The sequence below is a fragment of the Eumetopias jubatus genome, unplaced genomic scaffold (assembly GCF_037043125.1).
Source record: "Eumetopias jubatus isolate StellerSeaLion01/CBP00866 unplaced genomic scaffold, mEumJub1_p1.0 scaffold_11, whole genome shotgun sequence".
Taxonomy (NCBI): domain Eukaryota; kingdom Metazoa; phylum Chordata; class Mammalia; order Carnivora; family Otariidae; genus Eumetopias; species Eumetopias jubatus.
The window spans coordinates 49,701,264-49,723,400 of record NW_028274817.1 but is presented as its reverse complement, the minus strand read 5'-3'; the positions used below and the strand labels follow the sequence as shown (position 1 = coordinate 49,723,400).

Below are 22,137 nucleotides of genomic sequence, written 5' to 3'. Positions count from 1 at the left end.
AGGGAGGAAAAATAATTTTTTCTCTACCCTTCTAGGTTCTTGGCTGAGACCCATCTGTAATAAACACAGATTAATAAGAGAAAAACAACAGATGTTTGATAACATGTAAACCTCCTGTATACATAGGGAGAGACCCAGGAACAGCAAGTCAAATCCCCCAAAGTGGCCCAAGCTACCACTTTAAATATGATCTTTATCTAAAGACAAGAAAAAATTCTCAGGGTGGGTGGAGAGGCAGTTATGTGAGGTTACCAGGAAAAGTGCAGTAAACAAGGGTAAGTAAGGTTTGTTATGCAGATTTAAATTGTGCCTTTTCCTTTGGTAAAATTCTCTGGTGATTTATGGTCATCCTTATCTTCCAGGTAAAGAGAGGCAGACACTTACAAATGGAGATTTCCCTTATAAATGTAAATTTTCCTAACAAAAGGGCAACTTCTATTCTGTCTTCAGAGATTCTCCTTTGTCTGTAGCCTCAAAAACAATCAGCTCAAAATAATCCTTATGTTAAAGCGGCACATTTTCAAGTGGCATATTCTGTTTCCCTTCAGAAGAGTGTGTGAACAAAGACATAAACATTAGAGTGATGCTCAGACCTCTTTTGGGGAGGGGAAGATCAGAGCATATCCCTTAGGGCAAAAGGTGCATAGGATATGCAGAGCAGAAATGCTTAGATTGACTTATATGAAATGAGAATTTGGTCAATTATATTCTCTTAATGTCTAATTTTCCCTCTTTGTTCTTATTTAACAAATTCCTTCTCCTTTTTTTTAGTATATGATTCAAACATTTATAAACTGTTCTCACACCCCAGCTTAGTGATCACTTAGGCCACATTTTAAATCCCTTTCACCTTTTCTTGTAAATCAGTCCCTTTCCTTGAATCTTTCTGTTCTTCTATTACTGGATGCCTTTCTTTTCTTTTCTTTCTTTTTTTTTCTTTTCTTTTCTTTTTTTTTTCTTTTCTTTTCTTTTCTTCTCTTTCTTCTTTCTTTCTTTCTTTCTTTCTTTCTTTCTTTCTTTCTTTCTTTCTTTCTTTCTTTCCTCTTTCCTTTTTCTTTTTTACCTTATTCTGGTATTAAAATGCTCCAATTCTGGGATGCTTGGATGGCTCAGTTGGTTGGGTAGCTGGCTTTTGGTTTCAGCTTGGGTCATGAGATTGAGCCCTGAGTCAGGCTCTGCATTCAGCATGGAGTCTGCTTGGAATTCTCTCTTTCCCTTTCCTTCTCCCTGACTCACTCCCCCTGTTTGCACTCTCTCTCTCTTCTCTCTTATAAGTAAGTAAGTAAATAAATAAATAAATAAGTATCTTTTTAAAAAATGCTCCAATTAACTGCAGTGCTTACCTCTCAGGCTGCAGCTTCACTCTTTGGGTCTGGGGCAGATTAGCTACTTCAGCTAAATTCTTCTTTCACTTTTTCTTTCTGCTTTTCTATATATACACAATTGTTATAGAGGTGGGTTCCACCTTCTTCAATAATTGCTATAATATAGTCGTGGTCATCAAATTTTAGTGTGTAGCCACGAACCTAGAAATGTGGAAAGAAAATGATTTTTTCTCCCTTACCCAATTAAGAAATTGAATGCCAAATTATTTCTTGATAATATTTATAAATTGCCAAAATGTTATCTGACTTGTACCATCAATTTTAATAAACCCAATCTATTCATGGCTTGTGAGTCTACAGTTCGGTTATTTGAGTTTCTACTTTTGCATGAGGACTTGTTTCTTTACTCTTTCCTTTGGCTATTGTTGAGCCACTCTTATTTGCATGTAATACAGTGCTAAACAATATAGTATCAAGAAAAAAATAGAAGACCTGTCTTCTAGGAATTCAAAAGCTAGTTGGAGAGTCAAAAGGAAAACACATAACAAAAGCTAGCATTTATTGAGCACTTACTATACTGAGCTTAAAAGCTTTTCATTCATTTACTCATTCACACATTAGTATGTAGGTACTAATGACTTACATTTATTAAGCTCTTATCAAGTGTTTTATACATATTCTGTAATTTTCACAATCACCCTGTGAGGTCCTGACAATCAATGAGCCCTACTTTATTAAAGGGGGGGAACTGAGCTATGGAGAATTTAGGCAATTTGCTCAAGGTCACACAGCTAGTAAGTGGTAGAGCAGAGGATTTGAAACCAGGTATTTTGGCTCCAAAGCTTGGGCTCTTGGTGCCTTGCTATTATCCCAGTTTTAAAAATAAGGATGCTGAGGCTTAGAAAGAGATATGTGACCTCCCCAAGACTATGTGGCTAGTAAGTGACAGAACTGGGATTTAATTTGACTCTGTGGCTCATGTTCTTAACCTTTAAGCTACACTGCCTCATAAAGCAATAAGTTAACAATTTAAACAAACAATGAAGCAATGTCACATGGCAAAGTGTAATGATGACAAATTTAGCAGAAGAATTTCCAGATTTTGTCTTCCTTTTGAGGAAGAAAGTTTTTGTTATTTGCATTGGTCCCATTTTCCTTGTTGGATTTGCTTTCATACTTTAACATTTCTTTTTTCAACAATAAGGGCATCCAGTTAAAAACCCAGACCCTTCAATGCTCTGGGCTAGTTGTCTTGCTGCCCTGATGATATGGACATGCTTGATTTTCCTGTGTTCCATTTGCTGTTTTATTGACACAGTTATTGATAAAAGAAAACTCCCTGCCCAGATGCCTTCTTTGTCTTTAAATAGGCTTCATGGGTGAACATTACCTTTGAACAATTAACCATTTTGGTAGCAAAAGCCTTTCCAGACCAGCAGTGATCAGTCTATTGATGCTAACATCTCCAATGCCTCTGAATTAATGTTTTCTCTAGCTTAAGGATAAGAGCTTTTTGTTTTTATTTTTGCATGAGAGATTCCACGTTCAGTTGATGTTGTAGCTTTCTTTGGTTAATCAATTTTGCCACTCCCCTCCAAACAAAAAATAAATAAACAAATCCACCTCAAACACAACCCAAAAAGAAGTTAAGCCATGAAAGATGAAGAGCATTTTGACCTGCAGAAATGGTGGGTGTGGTGGTCGTGGTGGAGTGTGTAGATGTACGTGTAACAGAACAAAGTACAAATAAGAAGTAAAAAAAGCTCTTTTCCTCAGAGCAAGTGGTGGTGGCTTGTGTAACCATTGACAAAGTTAGATCTTTCTGGCAAGAAAAAGGAGCAGCTGAAACAGCTGGACGCCCTGAAGTTGGAGTTGTTCCAGCTGCATATCACCAAAGTGGCAAGCAGTATGGCATCCAAGCTCTCCAAAGATCAGAGTTGTTTGTAAATCCATTACCTGCATTCTCACCATTATTAACCACACTCAGAAAGACGAACCTCAGAAAATTCTACAAGGGCAAGAAGTACAACTTCTGGATCTTCAGACCAAGAAAACACATGGCATGCACTTAGCAAGCATGGGAGAAGCTGAAGACCAAGAAGCAGCAGCAGAAGTAACAGCTGTACCCACTGCAGAACTTTGTGGTCAAGACCTAAGCATCATAGCATCAATAAACACAAACAAACTGGAAAAAAAAGAAGTAAAAAATAAGTGAAATGGCACAGGAAGCAAGGACAGAAAAATTTATTGTCGTTTTGTTTGTTACAGTTCTTCACTATCTATATTCTGTCCAATCTAGAGATTTCCTTTGTAGAGAGGTTCTGTGTTTCTTCATTCATCAGTGCTGTGGGAATCAAAGAATTCCATGAATGGTATTCTAATTGAACATCAAGCCAAAACAGTGCTTGCTTTCCAACCCTGAAAAGAATGTTTTAGATCCCTATTTTACTTGGAAAGAAGAGTGCATATTTTCCATTTATGTAATAAGTTATGTAAATCTTAGTGAAACTAAAAGTACCAGTTGAATATTGTGGCAGTGTTCCTTTAAAAATGTTCTTGTGGAGTCACAAAGAACAGGATAATTAAAACTCCTTGCAGAGTTTAGTTCTTTGACCTCTCATTAGTTTCAGCATTATAAATTGCCATTTGTTAGCAGCCTAATTTGATTATTAGCCCCTCTGAGCTAACAGCACACATTTTGAAGAGTGGACTCTGCATGACTCAGAATACATGCTGCTGCTGCATACCCGAAATGGAAAATTGAGGAGCAAATTGCCTTGCTCCTGTGTGTTCATGAGTTAGTCATACTAAAGTGGTTAAACAAAAGGAAAGCAGTCCTTTCCAACACCTGCAGGTATGAGTTTGATAAAAGAAACTCAAAAGTATGACTAGTTCTTTCTGGAAGTAGTTTTATGAGGTGTCATGGAGGGAGGAGGAGAAAGAGAATTTTGGTTCTTATAGTTTTATCATTAAGAAAAAAAATTGGTGTGTCATATCACCTTTTGTCACCCTGCAGAGTGAAATAACTGAATTACTTCCTGAAGGTATTTCAACAAATGCAGAAGCTTAAAGCTGGGGACTACAGCACATTCATTCTTTATCTCTTGGGTAGGAACTCTGGTCTCAGCATTTTAATTAATTCCTTGATATTGCTACTAGGAGGCTTAGCAAATGTAATCAGGCTTCTTGCCAAAGCCAATGTCTGTAAAACAACCCAAATTTTATTTTTTTAAATGAGCAAGCTAAATCAGAGAGTTGTGAGAAAGCAGAAAAACACGACAATAAGAATACAGAATTGAAACATTCCCCAACCCCTGTGCTTACCAAATATAAGCAGTTGAAAGAGCTGCACCCATTGCCTCTGTTACACTCCAGAAGGTCATTTGAGGCAAGTATAAGTCTTCAACTCTCCCAAGTTTGAGATCGTGAAAGAGGATTAATTAAGTTAGAATTTTAGTTTGAAAAATGTAGGAAAACATAATAATAATAATAGTAACAACACAGTAGATTCTCTCTTAGTGAACTTTCACTTAAGCAGCTTGCTGGGTTGACACTCAGTAAGACCCAGTGACCAGTGGCCATAGTACACTAACTGCCTGTGCTTAGTAGTGTGGTTAGAATTGTCTAGTTTGCCCAGATAATTCAATCGTGTTGTACGCCTACTGCAAATTAGATGAGTTTGTTCCAAATCTATTTATGTCAGTTGAACATGATGATGTGATTATGTGATTTAATTAAATATTATGTAAACTGATGAAATATGAATGCAAAGTGAGTTGTTGCTTCATTGAAATCTAGGTTGAATGCCCTTGTAAGACCTAGAAAAGGCAGGGTGATAAAAAAATCTGTCAAATTGGGTGTAGGTGAGAAAAAAGTAAAAGATGGGGGAAATTATAATAATTAAGAGATTCTACATTCAGATTGCTTCATGTTTTCTTTTTTCTTTTATGGAAAATTTCAAACATATCTAAAATTAGAGTCTAATACAATTAAAATGATAGTCTCATCACCCAGCTTCAACAATTACCCATACCTGTCCAATCTTGTTTCAGCTGTACCCCAGTCACTCCTCCATCATAATTATTTTGAAATAAACTTAGTATTTTGTCACTTCCTCTTATAGGTCTTTTAAGTTTTTATTTCACTTTAAAGGAACCCAAACTAGAGATTATTAAGGATGTGGCTTGTGCAAGCAATATAATGCAAAACTCCAAAAGTCAACCCATATATAAGGAAAAAGCTGGAGGATAGAAAAAAATACCCTGGAATCCGTATATTAAGCTCTAGAAGAGAGAGGCTATCCACTAATCAATCTGTTATCAAAAAATATTTGTTAAAATATTTAAGATACACAACATATTTTAATGGTTATTTCAATCACTTTGACTAATCAATGAACTACTGAATCCTACTTGTTGGATTATAAGGTTTTTAGCATAAAAATGATATTAATGATGATATAATGTGATTGGCATGCTGAGAATGATTTACATGTCAAGGTTAGCATAAACCAAAAACTCTGTAATGCCATGGTTTTCAGGCTTATTTCATTTGGAAAAAGAAACTCATGACTTCAAGGTTTGTTTCATCTTCAAGGTCATGGTTTGGGAGCAGCAAAGATGTCATGTTAATTGAGTTGTTTGCTTAAGTCCAACTTCTTTTAACATAGCCAGTACTGTTCAGAGGGATGGAATACTTAAGTGACTTTTCATTCCACTCTCCTACCCCTAGACACGCCTGATTAGACATACCCCAAGATGCCAATCCATGGGCTAACCTGCTGCTATCTCAAGAATTTGAAATAAGATACATAGATCTAGTTAGAAAATGCATGAATGATTGATGTGAATGGCTACTTCAGCCAAACTGGGCCATATGAAAGCAAAGGAAGTGAGTTGAAAGAGGAGGCAGAGAGACAGAGATGAGAGAGCCTTTTTTGGAGACAGTAAACAACCATGGTTTCTGATTTAACAGGTAAATTTTCAGTTCCTAGGGTCCTGACTGTGCTTTGTTGGTTGCCCTTGGATTTCCATGAGATTGTTTGTTGCAAACTTTTATTGATTTTTTTCTATTTAAGCCAGCTTGAATCAGTTCCTATTCCTTGTAAACAATAGTCACTAACTGAGAAAACTCACAGTTTAAACCAAATGTAGTGTTAGGCTAGGTTTTCTCATGGTAATCCCTAATGCATGTGTGTATATGTGTATGTGCACTTATGTGTATGAATATATATGTATGACTTTAATATCCATTGATACTTATGCTGTTTATAAAGCACCCAGGGTTGTCCCAGCTTAAGATATTTAATTCACATATAATCTTATACAAAAAGAGGGAATTAGCTAGTGATAAACCCAGGTCTATGAAACAGGGCAAGGTTACGTTATTTTATTCCTGTTTTTACTACTATGATACTCCATTGTTTTAAAGTTGCTTATGAGCCTAAAAAAAGAGCGTTTTCTGTTTTCATTCTATTTTATTTTCCATGAACCAATTCCAGGTTGGTATCAGAAAATAATATTTTCCCAAACATTCATATTCAACTATTGTGTATATGCAACCCTTACTACATATCAAGCATTTTTGCATACTGACTTTATTTAACTATTTCTGGAAATGGTCCTTTACACATGAGGAAATTGAAACACAAGATAAATTAAATGTCTTGCCCAAAGTTGTATGGCTAGTGAGTGGCAGAATGAGGTACTCTTTCTATGGCAAGAAAGGGTGTAGCATTGAGTGTGAGACCAGAATGGAATACATAGCTTAAAATAAGACTAAAAGGGGCATTCTGTGCTATTTTGGGCTATTAGATAGGAATATTGCTACTGAGCAAAATATGTTTTATGTAAGACAGAATGAGGATGATTATAGCCCTATGCTCAAATTGTAAGAACATACTTTGATTCACATGGGTTTAAGTTGGGTTTAGGTTCATAAGTAAATTTGAATCATTTCTGATTTGACCTTTGCCTCTTTTGTATATATCATTGTTACCTACAGTATCTACTTTGCTTTCCTCATGGAATGCTCTGAGTGCAAATGTCAGGAAATATTTTATATTGTGAATAAGAATTAGTAAGTCTCCAGTGGAGAAAAATCTGGAATGGTATTCAGAAAGGCTGGTTGCAACATTTTGCAAACAGCTCTACCCGAGCATATTTAGATCCAGCAGTAGTCAGGTAGGTCTTTACTTTTCTATACACTTTCCCAGAGGAAATTACTTCTCTTTACTGGATCTCAGTTTACCCATTTGTAAATTGAGAAATTTCATCTAAATTATCTCTATAAATACTTCCTAACTTGATAATTTTGCTTTCTATAAACACACTTTCCAAAAGCAATAGCTTAATGAAACAGAATTATCTTATCCTTTTTCCTTTTAGATAGTCACTTAATTGGATAGTAATGCATTTCTTAGAAGCTGGTGAATCTAATATTTGATGGATACCAGCCTAGTTTGTACTGACATCTTACGTGGCTTCCCCTAGACATTACACAATCAGACATGACTCTTCTATACAGCTTATCTGGCCCAGAGGTTAAATGTGTTCATTTGCTTATTATCAGGGTCCTGCATACACATGTCTGCCAACACTTCTAGCACTTGGGAAAAAACAAGAACTGCAAAGAAGCTTAACTTTTTACCTTTCTGTTTGTTCTTGGCAGAATCATTGTTTTCCCGTGCAATTTCATGAGCACTGTATGGTTTTTATTGATTGACTAAAAGGTATTTGTTTTTGGAGTAAGACAGAGAACTATCATTCTCCTTTAAAAAAACCTTGGGGTAATAGTCTGTTCAGTTTCTAAGGCTGCCCCTCATTCAAAAATATTAAATGTATTCATAACAGAGAAGAGTTATTGTCACAAAATGAAGGCAACTTCTAGAAAATTCCACATGGACAACTTCTACTTTCCTTTAGGAAATACACCATGAATTGCCCCTCAACTCTACCTTAATTATTTAGTACAGGGCTTCCCAACAAATCCATTCATTGTAGCTTTGCTCAGTCTAATATCTTTGTCCTCATAAATCTACATTCAGTGTTAATGACAAAATTGAAGGAGAGGTTGTAGACAGTCAGATGTGTGTGTATTTTCTTGGAGCTTTTACATACTAATGGTTCATTCTCTGAGTCCTGGAAAAAGTCAAAATAAGTTTTATTATCAATGATACCTTTATTCCACTTTTTAATAACACTTTTGTGGGGTTTTTTTTGACATTCAAATTGATGTCCCTACTCTTGAAGCATTTTCTCTCTTTAACTTGAGTTGTCTTTTCAACACTGGTTTTTCTTGACTAAACTTTGATGCAGCTTCCATTGCTCATTTATATCTTGTTTAATAGTACATATTTGATTATTTTTATTACATGACATTAGAAGACTATATGGCTATACTCAATGCTACTCATATTCTAGAAAAAGTTCATCTTTCTAACTAGCTGCTGAAACAACACCATCACGGGGAAAAGTGTTCTGACTTCACTCAGGTGTTGCTTTCTTGCTTTAAACAGTTTTCTTAGACATTTCTTTGCTGTCATTTTTTTCTTACAATAGAAAGCAGCTCATAAATAATATTCACTATCTACTACTCTGGCCACAGCCTCCCCTCACTTTTTAAGATAAGAATTTTGAATGAGGAACATGTTGGTTTATTTGCCATATATATTTTTTCAATTGTTACTAAGAGATTGCAATTTAGTGATCTTGTTAGGGATAGTGACATTTGGGACATGTACAGATGTGCTATAGGTTACATTTTTGACATTTTGATTCACATATTTGTTTTAGTTATTGAGAACTTTTACATGTTTTGAAAGGGCCAGAGAGTCACTTGTGCCTTCAGAATTATTCTAGTCTTTTCCAGCTTATATCACATTCTAGACAATAGTAGAAATGACAGTGGAGGAAATAGCAGAGTAAAGGAATAGGTGGCCTCCTCTATTTATGTCATCTAGAATTCTATGGTAAAACTTAACATATTTTTTGTGAAGAGCTTATAAAGTGTAGACTATCAAGAATTATCAAGAATACACTGTATACTAGAAAAATTAGAAATATATTTTAGGGTAAAAGTTGTCCTTCAAACATCTATAACACAACTTGTTACAAAGAACCAAGTCTTTATCCACTTGGAATTGGATAGTCACTGACCAGTTGTTGGGTTGAATTGACCAGTTATTTCCATCACTAAAGTTCAATGACACCTGGTTCTTCTAGGTGTCAGGATGAACACCTCTGTATGTTTTTTCTAACACTGGAAGAGTTACCATGCTATTCCTTGCTCCCATTTTTTTCATTTTTTGCTATAAGCAGAATACAGTATTCATTAATCACTGCAGTGTGGGCAAAGCTTTCAATGTATCTGAATGGAATCAGTGGAAACAGGCACTTTTAGGGCAAAAAAATAGCATGAAACAAAATGTTTGGGATTTTTTACTTCTTCCCAAGTGAAATGAACTCAGCGTTAAAGTACAAACTTGGACACCAGCCAAGCTTCTGCCATGGCACATCCCTTGTTGTAACTCAGATGTGAAGTCCACCAACCCCTGAGTGCTACATCAAAATGGCAAGCAATTCTTTTCCACTCCCTGGCATGAATGGAACAATTTTCTCACCTCTAGTGCTAGAGCTGATTCAATGTTTCATACAGATCCTAAGGCCCTTGGGAAGAACAGTTTAGACAACACTTCAGTAGGAAGTATAAGAACTGAATGGCCAGCCCAGCCACATGGATGGTTCAGGGAAAGGAACTCAGATGTTTGCTTTTTCCTTTTTCTTGTGTACTCATTTAGTGATAGTCTCTGGTCTGAATCAATCATTCTGATCTACCAGATTAAAAGGGTGTACAAACTCTTAAGTATACCCCTGATCTCATAGTGGGTGGATAAGGCATTAATATATGTGCACATCCCATAAATTCTTCCTACAGACTATAAAATTACAACTGAGGATGTGGATATTTCTTTTATAAAGCTTTTTCTCTATGTGAGGCTGCAGTATTTTTTCTAAACCATTCTGACCTCAACTTTCAGTCAAACCGATTGGCTATTGTTCTGCCCAGTGATAGAACAGATTTCTCCATGTTTCTGCTGCTGTGGGACAGGAACTCAGTTAATTAGTTCTGCCCAAATTTACAATTGATGTAGTTCTAGAATGATTTTGGATTTATGTGTATAGAAATAGCCTATATCTAGTTTCTTTGTGTTGTTTATTAGATCACAAACTTCTAGGCTTTAAGACATTTGTCTTTTACTTGAATCATGAATTGTAACTGTTATTGGTTGTGTATGTATTACAACGAATATAATTTTAGCAGTGGTCTCACTTATCTTAACTGACATTTAGACATACCTGTGTACATTTGATTAGCTGGCAGGAACAATCCACAGGGTTCATTTACATGGGCTTAGTCACTTGGGGAAAGGAGGCCTAGGAGAAGGCAAAGAGGAGTTGTAAGAGGGAGATGAGAAGAAAGAGGTGAAGAAATAAGAAGAATCTTGTAAGTGGACCCCTGGTTGGCAAAGATGAAATGGAGGAGAATGGATGGAAAAGATAACCCAGTATCTGTCCCCTGACCTATTCCCAAAAACTTCTGTCTGAATTTTTTGAATAGAGGCGTTGCCAACAAAAGCAGAAAGATCTGAATTTACCAAGGACTTGTAAGACACATGATATGGTGTGCCATGGTCAGGCTTCAAGTAGCCTTAATGATTCAGTAAGCACTAGGACACAGAACTATATAACCATGCCATAGTGAGAATCTCATTAATAGTAATAGGTAGACCCTTGAGTGCTGATGTAGATGCTCTCCCAGGCAAAAATCATATAAAAAGCAGCATGTTCAAGGTATTTGACTCCCCTAACCCTATAGATCCTAACCTTTTGCATAGGACACATGTACCACTGATTTTCTTGCATTTCCACAAGAAACTTGGGCAGCAACAGAGAGCTGTATCATTTATGGTCATATCTGGTATATATTTCTTCCCGCCTTGTTTGCTGGTTTGGTAATTCCACAGAGTGAAAGTAAACTGAATGCAGTCTAAGTCCTCATTGTCTTGAGTCTTTAATGGCTCAACCATTGTTGTCAGGCGACCAACCATGACACAAAATGGAGGAAAGTGCATCCTGTCGGGACACAGTGTGGCTTCAGCTCAATGAGGACTGAAGGAATTAGAGCATCTCTTTGGCACCTCTGGGGTATACAGCTTCAGAAGCAGCAGAAGAACATGGCATGGACATGGAAGCACATCCATGAAAAGAAGCAGCTAGGTCATGACAAGATGCCATCTTCAAGTAGCTGTATGATAGCTCCCATTGATGAGATAAATGAAGGTGTCCAGAAAAGAGAATTGAGAGGACTTTCTAAGTTCACAGGAGGCGCTCCTAAGTATATATCCATAAACATCTTGATAAGGTTTGATGTGGAGAACAGGTAAGAGATCCATACCTCCTTCATTATCTGTTATTTAACTTACTATTACTGCTACCCTTCCACACTTCCTGAAATAATAATTCCTTATATTTATGTAACCGTTGCACTTTACAAACTGCTTTCACATGCATTCACTACCAGCAAGGTATAGTCATTAAACAGATAAAGAGATCTATGGTCTGGAGAGTTGAAAATGTTTTCCCAAAGTAACATCTCTAGAGAGTTGCTTAACTAGGTATAGAACTGAAATCTTTCTATGGTAAGCAGAATAATAGCTCCTCCAAAGATGTCCATATCTAAGTCTTCAAAACCTGTGAATAAATTAATTTCCATGTCAAAACAGACTTTGCAGATGTGAAAATGATTAAGGATATTTGTTTTTTAAGACTTATTTATTTATTAGAGAGAGAGAGTGGGAGGGAGGGGTAGAAGAAGAGGAAGAATCCCAAGCAGGCTCCAAGCTAGGCATGGATCGATCTCATGAACTTGAGATCATGACCTGAGCCAAAACCAAGAGTTGGATGCTCAATTGACTGAGCCACCCAGGTGCCCCTAAAAATGATTAAGGATCTTAATGTGGGGAAGTTATGCTGGTTATCTAGGTGAGCTCAATCTAATCACAGGAGTTCTTAAAATTAGAGAACCTTTCTCAATTGAGGTCAGAAAAAGATATGATAATAGAAAAAGGTCAGAAAAAGATTTGACTTTGCTGCCTTTGAAGAGAGAGGACAGATCCAGTATCAAAGGAATATAGGTAGCCTTTAGAAGCTAGAAATGACAAGGAAATGGATTCAGCCTATATTAGTTTCCTATTCTGCTTTTAAAAATTAGCACACACTTAATGACTTAAAGCAACACAAATTTATTATCTTAGAATTCTGGAAATCAGAATTCCAAAATGAGTCTTACAGGCTAAAATCAAGATGTTAGCAGAGATACATTCCTCCTGGAGGCTTTAAGAGAGAATCTGTTTCCTTGCCTTTTCAAGCTTTTGGAGGCCACCTGCATTCTTTGGTTCATGGCCTCCCTCTTCCTTCTTTAAAGTGCATCACTTCATCTTCTGCTTCCATCATCACATCTCCTTCGCTCCCCTTCTCTGATATTTGCTCCCATGATTAAGGATCTTTGTGATTATATTGGGCCCACCTGGACAAATCCAGGATAATCCCCAGAAAGGAATGCAGTCCTGCTGACACCTTGATTTTAGTCCAGTGAGACACATGCCAGACTTCTGATCTATACAAACATATGACAATGCATCTATATAGTTTAAGCCATTACGTATATGGTAATTTGTTATAGCAGCAGTAGAAAACTAATACACCTTCCAAGTCTCACACCAGGGATTTAAAGTATAACAGCTTTGGTGTATTTTGAGGAATGCTACTTTAGTATCTAATAATCAGCCCAACCTGGACCTTGGGCTTTCTGAATCCAGCAGTTTTTCTCTTAGTCAAGAAACTTAGAGGGCATGTTTGTTATCATTTTGAATTTATATCTATCACATTGCATACATTTGTGAATTTTTATTTATATATCATGTGTATCCTTAGTTCCTTTTTGCAGATAACTAAACTTAAGCAGTGATGTTAGGAATTAGAAACCAGCACTTATTTCCCCAGCTTGCTACTTAATATTCTGAGCCATGCTTTTCCCTATCATAAAACTCCAAAGGTACAACTAAAGAAGACTACCATAGACAAAGATTTAGGGGAAGAAAATTATCTAAGACAGTGAAGATGACAAAAAAAAATGTGGAAAGACTGCAAGTGTGCAAAGTGCTATGTATGTCCTATGTTTACCAGCTACATTTCATTTTCTCTTTCGTAGTTAATCATACTTGTCTCATAAATGGCATAAAATGGGAAGAGAAGATGAAGAAGAATTAGAGAAAATTATGATTTTAATGTGAACAAGACTCAATAAGTAAAATGATAGATTTTTATGTCTGAGTATCAGATGCATTTATACAAGCACTGATTTATAAGTTAGTTGTGCCACAAATTTGCAAGTCCCAAAATAGCTACTCAGCAATCTGGAAGCTGTCACCCTATCTTGCCACATCCTAGGAATAAAGATTCAGCAGTCACAGCCTAACTGACAAAATTGTTGCTGCTAAAGGTAGAGTACAATTTAGTTCCTACTCTCTCACAGGAAGACTGGTTCAGTAGAGCTAACAGAAAGAAAAAGATGCATTTGTCAGTAAATGAAAGAGATGGGTCTCAGTGGTACACAAGAAAAATCTGGGGGATAAATTAGATATTTTCCCTGTGTTTTCACTTTCTGGACCAATAAAATCAATGATTACTTGTAAGATTTCAGACACAAGAAACAAAATGGCCACATTATGCACAAGCTAGTGAATCCACTGCAACTGATTGCCCAGAATTTACTACTTTTAAAAGCAGCTTTTCATATTCCTTTTAAGAATATATAACTCATGTAGACAAACTCCACCCTAGAGGATGGTCAGATTAAACAGAAAGACAGGTACATGAGCAAATTTAAAACTTACTACCAACATCACACAACCTCTCATGATGGGGCCCATTGTAGGTATACCTGCAGAAAGCCTGTGTGCTCCTGGATCTATTTTTATCCCCATTGTGTAGATGAGGAATCTGAAGTTAGAGAGTTACACCTATGGGACTAGTAGGTATCAAAACTGGGACTTTACTTCAGGTTTTCTTGGCTCCCAGTCCATTATTCTGCTAGCTGTCTTGCAGGGAAAGTGTTAATAAAGCTTGGCCATGTGGTAAATTTAACTCAGGAAAAAAAATTAACAACATGATATACAAATAAATTTTTTTCTGTGTGTGCAGTAGCAAAATGCTGTGGTTCACATCTTTCTACTGAGAAGGAACCTTTTTCTCTCAGCTTTGAAAGGGTTGCTTCTAAGTGTGTTGCTACGTGTTCAGTGTTTCACATATTTCACTCCATCATTCTTTTCACTGCAAAGCAAACTAACACATTTGAGTAAAAATCATTTCCAAGTAAACTATTTTCCTGGGTAAAATAGTTTTAAAAGATATTCTATTTATCATTTGAAATTAGGATGAATATCATCACCAGCCAATATTTATTTACTTTTAAAATTTTGTAGTAAAGTCAAATTTACAGGAAAGTTGCAAGGACAATACAGAAAACTTCTGATTGCCCTTTACCCAACTTCAGCCTTCACTAGTATTTAATAATTCACCATATTTGTTTTATTATTCTCTCTCTCTCTATATATATATATATGTAATTTAGGTAAACATTTTTTTCTGAAGTATTTGAGAATATGCCTCATAAGTCCTTAATTATTCTGTGTGTTTTCTCTAAGAACAGGAAATTATTTTATATAAGCACAGTGCAGTTACCAGTTCAGGAAATCTAACATTGATAAAATACTTTTATCTAACCTATGATCCATATTCTACTTTTCTCAGTTGACTCATTTGTATCCATTTTCAGCATTTTCCTCTTTCTGTACAGAATTCAGTCTGATCTCATGTATTACATTTAGTTGTCATTTCTCTTTAGTCTTTAACGTGGAACAGTTCCTGAGCCTTACTTTTTTATGATATTGACTTTTTTTTTAAAGAATGCAGTTCAGTTTTTTATGCAATGTACTTAAATTTAGGTTTTTCTATTCCTCATAATTAGATTTGAGACCTCCCTGCATACTACAAAAGTGATGTTGTGTCTGTTTCAGGGAGGCACATCTAGAGGCACATGTTGTCTTTTTGTACTTTATTAATGAGGTTAATTTTGATCAACTTGTCAACAAATCATCTTTTTTCTCCACTATAAAGTTACTGTCTCTCCCTTGCAACTAATAAAGAAACCGTGGGGAGACATTTTAAGATCGTGCAAATATCCTGCTTCTCATCCATTCCCCTACCTCACATATGGATAGCATCAACTGATGATTCTTGCCCAAACCAGTCTTTACTGTGATGGTTACAAAATGGGTGCTTTTCTAAATCCACCACTTCCTTCATTCTTACTATTTGGCATTATATTTGTTTGTTTCCCTCTCTGTCTTTCTCTGTGTGTTTCTCTATTTATTATCACTATGGACTAATGGGCTCCTATTTTATTCAATGGGTTATTATTCATTACCTTCCTTATTTATTTTGATCTTCAACTTGTGCCAGATTTTCTCAGGAGAGGGGTAAGTTCCTTTCAAGCTGGTTACTTCAAAATCCACTACATTATTTTTTTTAGCACTTTCTTACTTTCTAGTAAAACAAGATACTCTAGGCTTATCTTGTACCTTCCCTCCCATAGCCTTGACATCAGCCATTTCTCCAAGGAGTTATAGTTCCTTTTAATGTGTAATGGTACTAAGAAACTGAGATCTAGACACTAAATGTGCTCATTGCTGATGTGGTATTATTGCGAAGGTGTCATATTGATACCTCTAATCTTAATCTTGTCCCTCCCTGTTATTTATATTTTCCTTCTTCCATGGTGAGAACTCTGATTCCCTAAAACATCATTTACTTACTTGCTCAACCCTGAAGTGCATATAAATAATTTCAAAGTTTTTATTACATAAATAAACACATCAAGAAGAGTTCCAGTCAAATTTTGATTCCATATTTCAAATATGGGTATTCTCATGAGAACTCTGAAAATGGTTGGAAGAAAAGAGTAGGGTTTAAATCATCACTTAGGTTAGGACGATATTAAGCCTGTCATTTCTGCTTTGTTAATGTGGCAGGTCCATTGAGAAAGTAGTCTCCAACGTGACTCTTAGTGGCATTTCCTTCCAGTCCTTTAACTGATAAAAGTTGCATTGTATGCTTAAAAATCTATTGTTCTTACATGTGAAGTATTATGTTAAGTGTTCTTACTACAATAAAATAAGAATTAAAACCCATCCTTATATTACAAAGAAACTTTGGGAAGTATTGTACTTCTTAAGCACCATCTGAATGTTTATGTACTAAACATCCATAGCTTAGGAAGAGGTAAGGAAGGTTAAGTTTCGGAAAATGAAAAAAGACAAAGAAAATCTATTCCAAATTCAAATACTCAAAGGAGGTCCAGAGTGCTCTAGAATACCCAAAGTTGGGACAAGAATGTTACCCCTCCAAAAAAACAATTTTATAAAAACAAACAAACAAACCCTGGGCTCTCCCATTTAAATGCAAAATATTTCAATAAATGAATACAGAGGAAAACAACAAAACAAAAAGAACAAACAAACAAAATTTATGGGCTCCATTACCAGAAGAATACTCCAGTTTTGCATGAAAATTCAGAGGGGTTTCAGACCCCCTGAAACTACCTAAATAGTCTGATAGAATGCCTGAGATCATATTCTTTGGACTACTGGTTGTATGGAATACAAAACTTAACAGGTTTCATGACCCGCTTTCTAGGTCAGGATTCTTGTATGTTCCTAGTACTGTTGAATCCTGTTTTTAGGTTGTGAATAGACCTTGGAGGAACTAAAATTTACAGAGAGCAAATGACTTTTTCAAGAACAGAAAGGCTGTGGAGGAAAGAGCCTGGATGGCTCTTGTTATAGAAAGGAATTAAAGTATAAGTGGACAGTGGATTGAATTATTGTATGTTCCATTTCTACCCTGGAATTCTATGAGTCTGTTTCTGATTTGCTAGTTTGTGATCTTTCTTTCCTACCATTAGAAGTCATGAGTTTGAGGGGATAAGAAGGGAACCAGGGAGAGCAGCTCTACTTTTTGCTATTTTATTTATTGATTTTTCAGGAAAAGTTTTTCTGTAAGAAAGAAGTTTGGGAACCATAACATGATTCAGTTGTAATGCTGTCTAGAACTACATTTCAGTCAGAAGTGCATGCCATATGTGAGTACATATTTTAAAACATTGAAGTATTTTGCAGCTAGGAAACTTGATAAGGGCCGGAACTTTGCTGAGAATGCTTGTCACCTTCTGGCAGCCTTGTCACTGCTGGCCTTAGTATGCTTCTATCTATGGCTAACCAACTCTAGTCAGACAGCGCACTAATGTTTCTAACAATTTCTGAAATTCTGAGCATTATAGCCTATTACTCTCTCTTACAATGGTGTATAGAACTGTGAAATTAATTGTTCTTAGGAGAGAGCCATGTAAGCACTTCTTTAACAAGTTAGAATACAGCTAGGGGTCTACTTTAGGGTATGATGCCAACTGTCAGGCTACATGATAGCTGTTTTTCAACAATTCAACTAGTATTAATTACTCTTGTGAGTATTTGAAACAGTCTTTCCATTATTACAAAACAGAATGATAGTAAGTGTACACAATTACGAGTTCAATAAATAGCTGGTAGGATGTCTTCTACACATATTACCCACTGTCTGCCTTCTAAGTGTACAAATGTTCCAGATGATGACTTGAGACATATTAGCATATATAATGTAAGGTCATACAAAGGTGACCATCAGTTTACCTGTAAGTACACCTCAACTCTCCAAAAATATATGCTACTATGGCGGAAGGATCCTTGTGGCTTCTATAATTCCTTTAGTTCCTTCCACAAATATTTACTTAATGTATACATATATCAGACACTATGTTTGGCATAGGGGAAAAAGTGGTAAACCTACAAATTTCTTCAACTTTTGGTGTTTAGAGTGTATTAGGGTATACATATGTAAATACATAAAATACAAATAAGCTAAGGGGAGAGGTAGGAAATAAAGGAGGCCTAATCTTGGAAGTGATATTTAAACTGAGATCTGAAGGATGAAGAGTTAAACAGGTGAGGGAGGATTTGGAAAGAATGTTTTCTGAAACAGGAAGTATGTAAGAAAATGCCCAGAAGACAAAAAAAAAAAACAAAAAAACAAAAACAAACCAAAAAAAAACAGTATATAATGGGACTACAATAGTACTGTTTAGCATGTAAGTTTGTGGGAGGTGACAAATGTGGCTAGATTGTAGCCACACTCCCCTGAGAGCAGTAACCTTGTCTGTTTTGTTCAAAATAGAATTGCCATAATCTACCACAGTTCCTGTCACATAGTAAAAATTCAAAACATATTTGTTGAATAATAACAATAATGACAACAAAGGTATCAGTCATATATTTAATTATGAAACAGAAAGCATTCTAAAGTGCTTTATTCATATGCAATTTTATTAAATCCTCACAACACAATGAGGGATTTATTATATTATTGTTATTCTGCTCATTTTACAGATAAGACAACAGAAGCTCAATGAGGTTAACCCAATAGCCCAGGATCCCCTAGCTAGTGATGGGCAGATCCACAGTTTAAACTCAGGCAATCTCAGACTCTCCTGATTCTAAGTGTCTAGATTCAACATTAATGAGTTTTGAGTTTTCCTTAATGTAATGGGAAACCACTAACAGGTTTAATGCTTTGAATTTTACCAAGATGATTCTGGCAGCAATGTGAAGAATGGATCTAAGTGGGAGCAAGACTAGAGGTAAGGAGACAAAAAGGTATTGTGATAGTCCATGCAACTGGTAATGGTGGCTTGAACTATGGTGGTGGTAGTGCAAATGGAAAGAAATAGCCAGATTCCAGAGATCTATGGTTTGGAGAGTTTTAAATGACAGGGCTTAGTGATTGATTGAATGGAGGTGTCAATGAGGGAGACAAAAGAATCAAGGGAGACTTTCAGGTTTCTGACCATTGCATAATTACAGTTGGGCTTTTGGTGGTACAACTCACTGAGATAAAGAACAGGAGGAGGAAAAGCAGGTTTGAGGTGGCACGTGAGAAGATGACAATTTTTGGCATGATGAGTATGAGCTCTTTGAGCTTTTTGAAGGAGGGGTATTCAAGTGGACATGTCCAATAATCATTTCAATAAACTTGCCCCATGTTTAGAGAAGAAATCAAGGATGGAGACAGAGATGTGAGAGATACCAACATATAGCTGGCATTTGCAGCTAATGGGGGCAATTATAACCATGTTGGAAAATTATGTACACTGACAAAAGCAGAAAATCTAAGACAGAGCCCCAATAACCACCATCTAACTGACATGTAGAGGAAAAAGAACCTGTAAAGAAGTTTGGGAAAATATAGATTGAGGAGTGGGAGGAAGAGAGTAAGTGAGGCTGAGAGAAAAGAATTTCTCAAGAAGAAGGAAATGGTTAACAGTGTCAAATACTGCTGAGACATAGAGACCAAATTCTTCCACTTTGTATAATAACATGGAGGTCTTTTACAACCTTGGAAAGATCCACTGTGAAGGGGTATGTGGGTTTAAGAGAGAGGTAAAAGTTGTATTTCCATGTGTTACTTGGTACGTTACAGCTAAAGAAATCAAATGAAAGCCACAGAAGAAAATGCTAGTTGTTACCATGGCTACAGAAACACTGGGAGATTTGGAGTGAAAAGAGAAATCAGAAGTCCTAGGCTGATTGTTATTAGTTAAGTAGATTGAATTTAGGAGTAGATGGCATAAAGATATAGCAAGATGTAGTATGAGTATGAAGAAGAAGGCCAAGAAGTTTCAGGGAATCTGGTACATTGATTAAATTGGATTCAGTGGATACTCAATGCTCTGAAAGAATCTTGCTCTTCTAATTTAAGAGCTAAACTACCTGGATATCTTCAGAAGCAATGATTAGAGTGAGATTGGTGTTGTCATAGGATCAATAATGGCTCTCTTTAGTTCTTGTTCTCCAGATTCTTATGTAGAAAATCCACATCATTAATGCTCCTGTCCTGGTTACAGAATTTTGTATCACTCCTTGGGCTATGCAATAGTAAGTCATCTCCAAGGACAGGAGCAGCCCTTAGCATTATTAGATTTTTTTAGGTCTTTCAGGACTTTTGAGATTTCATTTCTTATGCAGAAGTCTGGGATTTTTTTTCTCTTCCAGATTTCCTGTGCAGTTCTTTCTGCCCAAGATTGAGAGCACGGATCTTCTGGAACACAGATACTGGGAAGCAGCACAATGGATTAGCTGTAAAAATGGGCTTTGGAGTTAGTACTGAATATGAGTCTCAGCTACATCACTTGAAGCACAAAATATACACTAAGCCATAAAGGCAAAGATTGATAAATTGGATTTTATTAAATAAATATTTCATATAATTATGATATGACTATATTTTGGTCTTCTGTTTTATTATTTTCTTCAGTCTTCTCTGCTATTGATGCCTCTATTCCCTCTTTCCTGCCTTCTTTTGGATAATTTGAATTATCTAAATGTTATTTGAATATTTTAAAACTCCATTTTGATTTAGCTATTAGTTTTTCAGCTATATCTCTTTATATTTTGTTAATAGTTATCCTAGAGAATATAATATACATCCTTAACTTCTCAGTCTACCTAGGATTAATATTGTACTGCTCCATGAAAAATGTAGAACATTGAAACCACATAGGCCCATTAGCCTCCCCTCTACCATCCTTGTGTTACAGTTGTCATAAATATTACATTTATATATATTATAAGCCCCATAAGACAATGCTATAATTTTTGCTTTATGTAGTCACATATATTTTAAACAAATTAAGAGAAAACTACAGTCTTCTGTATTTACCTAGGTATATATCAGCCTTGAGGAACATATAAGAGGAGCAGGAGCTGGCAGAGGAAGACAGAAAAAGCAGCTATAAATATAGAAGGAAACCAGAGAGTACAGTCTAAGGGAAGCTAGGGGAGGAGAATGTTTCAAGAAGAAGGGAGTGATCAAAAGTGTTCTTAAAAATCAAATAAGAGGAATAAAAACTGTGCTAGGTTTGGCTACACGGAGGTAATTGGCAGTAATAAAAGATGATTTGGTAGAGTGAAATGGACATGCATCAAACTGGTGTAGTTCAGTAAATGGTGGGGTAAAGGAAATAGAAACAGGGAACATAGATAACTCTTAAGAATCTGTAGTGAAGAAGAAGAAAAGAGTTTAATAGCTGGAGGGAGCTATGAGGTCAAGAGAAAGTTTTAGTTGTTTTAATGGAACAGGCTGTGGATATATGAAAGTTAGTAGGAGGGATTCAATTGAAAGAATGAGGTTAAATGTATAGAATAGAAAATGTGTAGTTGATTTTTTAAGATTTCTGTGAAGATGGAGAGAGATAGGATACAAAGCTCAGGAGAAGGGTTACCTCTGAAAGATGATAGGATATACACAGAGGCAGGGTGGTGTACTTGATGTTGGGAATACATGGGAGTTGGTTTATGATGATAGCCTTTTCTTTCACTGAAAACCAGGAGATGATACCACCCTCTGTGAGTGAGAAGAGTGGAGAGGGTGTTGGAGGTTGAAGGATAGTGGAGAAGTTCTGGAATAGCAGTTGTAAGCAGAGAATTAATTGACCAGAGAGTTGTAATAACCTCTCAGACCCCATTAAAGATGCTTTACTATGTAAGTTATTAAAAGACACATTGTTTTTTGGCTTTAGTTTTAGAAGCAGCTGGGTGATTGAT

General features: G+C 36.0%; 1 pseudogene; it reads left to right on the top strand.

Moving 5' to 3' along the window:
- The first annotated feature begins 3,010 nt into the window (after nt 1-3,010).
- Nucleotides 3,011-3,481, top strand: LOC114207469 (large ribosomal subunit protein uL29 pseudogene; annotated as a pseudogene).
- The last annotated feature ends 18,656 nt before the right edge of the window (nt 3,482-22,137 follow it).